Source organism: Nipponia nippon, unplaced genomic scaffold (genome assembly GCF_047370975.1).
Source record: "Nipponia nippon isolate SJK-2023a ecotype South Korea unplaced genomic scaffold, ASM4737097v1 scaffold_6, whole genome shotgun sequence".
Classification (NCBI taxonomy): Eukaryota; Metazoa; Chordata; class Aves; order Pelecaniformes; family Threskiornithidae; genus Nipponia; species Nipponia nippon.
In genome coordinates, this window is record NW_028262380.1 from 56156951 (window position 1) to 56164070 (window position 7120).

Sequence of the window (7120 nt, forward strand, 5' to 3'; positions counted from 1 at the left end):
GGCTGCCGCTCCCGCTGCGCCAGGGTGCCTGCCGTCGCCCGCTGTTAGGCGGCGGGCAGGGCGGCGTCCCGTTTGCGTCGCCGCACGCTGAGGAGCAGGAGCTGGCCGGGAGGGCGACCTGATTCCTGAGGGGGCCGCCGTGCCCGCCCGCCTTCCTCAGCGCCGGGCGGGAGGCGCAGCGGCGCCCTGAGGCGGCTGTCGCTGTGGGCAGGCCCCGAGGGAACCGCCTTCAGGGGGCCGGGACGCTCCTGCTGGGCTGGCTTCCCTCGGCCCAACAGACCTGGTGCGTCTGCTAGGTGGGAATCCCCAGCAAGCTGCCCGAGCTGTTACTTCCTTTTATAGCGGGATTTTCAAGCCCCGCTTCTCTTGTTTCATCATGACCCACAAACCATGAAGTGCTGTTAGTACTCTGTCTCGAACGTTTGGGGTACAAGAATCTTTCAGATGTCTGCCGAGAGCAAAAGAATGGATCTTCAAAAGCTTAATTTTGATTCAAAAAGAAATAAGTGACATTCATTTGCCTTCGTTGCTTTCATTGTGTGCAGTAGAAAATGCAGTTTAATCTTCTGCATATTAGTGGTGCCATAAGGCACAAAGTTTTTTCTTTTAGGAGGAGAAAAATACTGTGAAATCTGATAATTACTTTTAAAAATCGTATTCACAGGTCCAAGGAAAAAAAAGCAGATGTAAATTAAGTTGGAATGAAGGTGTTTTGATAGGAAACAGTTCTGTCAGTGTTAAGGAGACAGCTGGCCATAATGTGAGTAACTTCTGTTTGCAACAATAGTCAAACATTAAAATGTGAAGGACAAATGTCACATTACAGAGAAAGAACCTGCTAACTTCTGTTAATTTAGTTACTTGAGATTTGTTTCACAGAGATATAGTAGCGCAGCGCCGTATGCTTTTGTAGTCCCATCAGGTATTATGTGCTGCAGTGCTATCTACTTGAACAGATATTTGAAGTTATGTTAATATCCAGAGCTTTCATCATGTGTGTAAAATTTGCTCACAGGAATTATCTCCTTAATTGCTCATAATTAAGTCAGTGAAAAACTTTTACTGTTTGAGTAAAGTTAAATACATACCTAGTATTCAACAAGGAGGTTATGAAACAAATATATAGAGCATGTGAGGTTTAAAAAAAAAAAAAAAGCCTTTTAAGGAGTTGCATTTTAGCAAATATCTACAGCTGGCTCAAGGGTAACTGTCAAGTGTTCTCTAACAATTCAACATGGAAAATAATACTGTCTTAGGGTATCCGTGTGAAGAAGTTGGTGCTGTACAAATCTCAGCAAAATGCCCTATTAAGGTTATAAGTTGTGTTAAATAAAGTAGTGCAATACCTGAACTGTAAAATGTGCTTCTCGGTCGTTGATGGATCAGTTAATGAAACTTTTTTTAAAATGCAGTTTATTTTGGGTATTTATTAGAAGTAACCAGAAAAAATTCTCAGATGGGGCATTGCAAATTTCTGTCAAGTTCCAAGAGAGTAAGCACCAAAAGTATCATTGAGGAATCTGACCCATTCTGAAACAGCAGCAAAGCATATGTTTCCACATCCTTTAATAGGCAGAGCATTTATATGAAGAATTAAAAAGTTTCTGTATTGTGTTCCTATGATTCCAACAAGTAAGAGAATATCATAAATATGTTACTTCTGCTGGGTTTCAACTTGTAGAGTTGCAAAGAATGTGCAAAGTTTTCAGTTTGCAGATGTATTTGCAGAACTCGCACATTGACTGCAGAGGGCGGTGCAGTACTTGCAAATTACTTGTGAATTCCTTTTTATTTGATATTCATATTTCATATTTGGAGGAAAAACTTGATTTATTTAGGAATTCACCTCTATAAAAATTGTATGGAATTAAGTTACCTTTCTACCTGTGATGTTCTGTGAAGCAGCTGCTCAAGAAAGGGCAACTGCTTTATCTTTCCAATCTTGTTCAGCAAAGAAAGAGAAAACTAAGGGCACCTATATTTTGTAATAATGTTCCTCTCTCTGCCTTTGCAATTATATAAGTTAGGACACATGTAAAACGTACAATGGCTCAGGGGAAAGAGTACCTCAGTGCAGAAGGGTGTTTCAGCAGGGTGCTGTGATCTCTTGTTGATACAGAAAAGAAGGAAATGGATATATGCAGTGTTGCTGCAGAATCTTACTCTGATGAACACTGTCAGTAGCATGGGTTAATTAGCTGAACAGTAACTAAAATATTAATGTTTGCGCTTTCCAAAGGAGATATATTAATGGTTCCAAAGATGGTATAAAATGTTGCATGTAGAACTGGACATCTGTTGCGTTTCTATACAGTTTCATTGATGAATTTTGGACATGCTTGCACTGGGAAGGGAATGACAGGCAATCTGAATATAGCGTCTCATTTCAAGTAGTAATCCTTCTGTGCTCTGTTGATTTCTGTGCAAACAGCTATTGAATTGGAAAGCCCAGATTCGGGTCCCATGTGTGTCTTCTTAGAAGAATCCCTTCATCACCAGACTAATAAGTAGCACCTGTAACTACTGAGGTGAAGCTACTCTTTACTGTGTAGCAGGCAAGGCAACTTTAACTGAATTCCAGCCTGTACACCAGGAATCAGGAGCTATTGCTTTCTGTGTGAAGCTTGTTCTGGCAAGTGGCTGCCAGGTGTGCTGTCAGCTCACTCAAGAGGAAGGCATTATTAGTAGATTCTTATTGGATTTGGTATGGCATAGGTTTCAGATTGCATACCATGGTCAAGACTAAAGTGCCTGAGCATATGAAGATGATCTTTAGCTTTTCCTTTAAACTGTTTATGAATTAAATACTTTTGCTCACTCCAACTTCTTCTAGATGACTTCAAGAGGAAAAATAATTGAAAAGTGCAGGTTCTGTCTTGTTACCTTTGATAATTCTCATGAAAAGACTATTAAGTATATAACTACATTTTAAGCTCTTTTTTTCTGTTCAGAAGCAAGTCACATTTTTTTCTCCTGCAGTTCCAAAAAAGCCACATGTGATTTTTATGCTTAAACATACAGCAAGTGGGTTTAATTGTGTAACAGTTTTCTCTTTTACTTGTTTTTTTAACCCAGAGAGGATCAAAATGTACTTCTGCATCACTTTCAGAATATAGTTTTCTATTTGATTGAAATTCTCCTTTTTATGTCACCTCTAATAGCAATTTCCCACTAAATATTTAAGTAAGTGCTTGTATATATAAAAGCAAATATTATTCTGTGAGTCTTAGATGTTTATTGTGCGGAGAGGAATAGATGTTCATACAAGATCTCCTTAAAATATGGCAGTGATGTTTTTTTGTTAGTTACAAGGTTATAATTGAGTCAGTACTGCTAGTATGCCTCCTTCTTCCATAGGGCTTGATTCTTTTCTTTAGGTTATATGCTGAAGTCAAACTGCGTTTGTCAGGTGGTCATAGATGTTAAATTAGTGCTGGCAGTGTGAGATGCTTTTCTATGAGGCAATGTTATTGGAAAGCTGAGAGACGTCATCCTTCTGCAGGGGGCTGATAGGAAATGCATATGGTGCTCTGAAGAGAATAATAATCATTTTGGGAGATCTAGTGCTGTCTTTTGGTCTTATTGAAGTCAGTGAGAGTTTTGCTACTGACTTCAGTGAAAGTAAGATTAGGTCCTTTGTCATTTCATTATCATTTTTTGACATAAACCAGGTTATATGCTGGGAGACAAACTGATTTTAGTCCTGACTTATAATGGAGAGTTGCTGTGGTTAAGGCCGAGCGTGAGCTTGCATTCTGACATGTGAATTCTGTATTTTACATCCTCCAAGTTCAGAAAATCACTGTGAGTAACCGGATAATGTTCAGTAGACATTTAACTGTAACTGTGCAGTGGCAGCAACATTGGTATGGACCAGCAAAATTTCAAGGGGGTAAAAAATTTTATATCACCTGGTAATCTGAGTGCTGAACGTATTTTGTAAACAAAGCTTTTGTTCAAACTATGTCATTACAGTGACATGGTGAGGATTTTTGTTAGGAGAAGTGCAGGAAATTGAAGTTCGTAGTTTTTCAGATACTCAAATATAATGTCTTTGTGATTATGATTTCTGTTACTGAAGATGATGGTATTTTTCTGGTTTTGGGCACTGTATGAGTGACTAAAAATTGCAGTGGACACCATGATTAGTGCTTTCTGGGTGCTGTATCTCTAATATATTATAATTTTCATTGACGTTTGTATACCATTTCTTACCTGTCAGTACCATTGGAGTGGGGTGGTTTTTGATTGCTATTTATGAGGAGAAAGCTTAGTTTTCTGGCAAAGAGGGTGTGGCAGTTGTGCATCTTTTAACTACATGCTGGGTTTAACCAGTGTCAGCCTGGGTACTTTGTGCTCGTGCTCAGAACTGTCCTACAAGTTTGTTGGATCACAGCTGCAGATTTTGGAGGCTGTGTGGTGTGATAGGATGAGATGAAAAACAGTGGTGATCCTTGCTAGCATGTTATAGCTGTGGCACAGAGTTCAAGTGGGCCTGTTTTGGACCTACATAGGGCCAGCTCAGCTTCTGTTACGTGTTTTTGTTGACTGTTGTGCAGAGAAATCTGAATGTCTGTGTGGGACCGTGCCTGCTCTTTGAAAGGTCTAACTGCATAATTGTGCCTTTCTTTACTATTCTCATCGACTGAACCTGCTTCAGTAGTTCATGTTGAAGATATCCAGATTGTTCCTCAGAGCTGTGTAGATCCTGATGATTGTGGTGTTGCAACAGTGGAAAAATGGGCTCTTGGAGTTCAGGATCTTTGATTGCTGCAGCAGTGTTACCAGGTGGCAGTAGTGTGGTGGAATGAGCTTCAAATACACTCCTCTGCTCTGGCTTGTTGCAGTCTGAAGTTCTCCTTTCTTGGTGGGGTAGGGGAGCGAAAGGGAGGGGAGGTTTTTTCAATGCAGAAATTCTTGGGGATTCTGTTTCTGTTAATATTTGATTAAGTGACCATTAAAATGGAGCAATGATTTATTGTCATTAATAAAAGGGAGGTTCACTTTTCACTTTGCAGATCTGTAACCTCTACTGTATTTCTGAGAGTGATAAAACAAACTTATATATTTATTAGATACCGCATTCAGTTTACAATGATTATATGTAATGGTTTTATTCTTATGTGAAGCTGTGCAAGTGGAATCACTTCAAGAGGATTATAAATTTCAGTCAGTTCCTATTTTGCTTTTCCTTAGCTTTGTGTGTTATAGCACTTCTCACTGTAGAGAGAATGTATTTGGTCATTTTTTCCCCTACTGTGGTAAACCCTCTAGTCTGCAGCAGCAGTGTAGAACAGAGTATAATGATTCAGCAGTATTTTACAAAACTATACAAAACATGAGGAAACAGAGAACCAGGCCTGACATTTTGCCCTTCAAATGATTAGGAGAAGGACTATCTGAACATGTTCTTTGCTATTTATCAAATACTTAGAAAAGAAATACTCTAAAATCAAAATCCTTCAGAAGTGTAGATGGTGGTGTTTTCTTTAGGGACTCTGGAAATGGGTAGGAGATTTTGTGGAACTTAGGGATATACAGAAGAAGTTTCAGTATTTCACTGGGATTTAGTCATACATGTAAGTTCACACTTAAATTCTTTACGGGAGCAGCTTGCCATGTTAGACTCAATAAATATGAAATTCTGCTCAAAAATCCATCTTTATACTGCAGTCCTGTCAGAAAATCCATGCTATTGAATATCACTTTTAAAAAATACAACTTTTGAGGCCATGTTTTTTTCAACAATGTCCAAGCAAGTTGTCCTATATTATGCTATTTTGACTGTGTGATATGTAATAATTGACTTGTTTGAGAACAGCAGTATGTTCAGAAACCGTATGTTTAACTTGTATCTACTGAGTTCATAATACAATTGCATTCCTCATTTGAAATAATACTCAAAGCGTAATGGGGAAGCAAGCCTATGAAGTTCACTTTGTGACAATTTCAGAGAAATCCATCTCTGTCATTGTTATTTCGTGAAATACCATTAGGTCAACCATTTTCTCTGGAAATAATTTCTATAAATTCCAATACTCTTTCATTGTAAATTGGATATCTAGGTTCAACTGCAGATAACTTTGTCCCATTTTCTTCTGGAGACGTAGAACTTCCTGTGAACAACCTTACTCCAGGAACAAATGTGTTCACTTGAAAACTATTTTTTTTTCTTCTTCTTTGTCTTCCTCTTTACTATTTTGGATAGGACTTATGTTTTCACCTAGTCACTTGGTCTCCATGCCCTTTTTCTGTCTATGAAAAGCATGAGAAAAACAAGACAAAAATTTGCATGAGCAATCAAAAGACTATATTTAGGTGAAATAAAGAGGAGTACCTATGAAGTGTCTCTGAGATAAGTTTCCCCCTATTTTATATTAGTAACTTTGCAATATCACTAGATTTTTAATGCAACAATTTCCATCCTATTTTACATATAAATAAGTTTTCCATAGAAAATATACTATGAATTTAGATAGTAGAATAGATTCTATTAGTCTTTCTTGCAAAATATTTATATAACGATTTTAAACAATGTCTTGCTCACCTGCATTTGAAACTTGCTTCCTTCTTCTATATTTTGTTGATGAAAACTACTTCTTCAGCTGTCAATGTTAATAAGTGTTCAAAGCATCCAAATTAAAGCATAGATTTATTTGTGTTCATTTGTCAAAATATGAAAAAATATTGTGCCCATATAAGAAACTGTAAGAGCATCTTAGAAGGTGCCCTTAAGTATGTCAGACTTAGGGGCTATAACATTTTACTTTCAGCTGTCTGGAGTGAGATTGAGAACTCTTTGATGCTTAGAGTTAATATACATAAGGTAGAATATTTGGGAGATAAAAAGACATGAGAATCCATGCATAGAGCAAGGATTGCTTAACTGAATGATGTGGAAATTCTGTCATGATATGCTGTAAATTATTCATTTCTTCAGGCTTTAGTCATCCTTCTCAGATCTGAAAGGGGTCATGATTATGTGTTTCAGACTCCCAATTTATAGATCTACTGAAGAAGAAAGTAATTTCCCCCCTTTTCCTTCACTGTCCAAAGAAATATCATAGAATCATAGAATACCAGGTCGGAAGGGACCTCGAGGATCATCTGGTCCAACCTT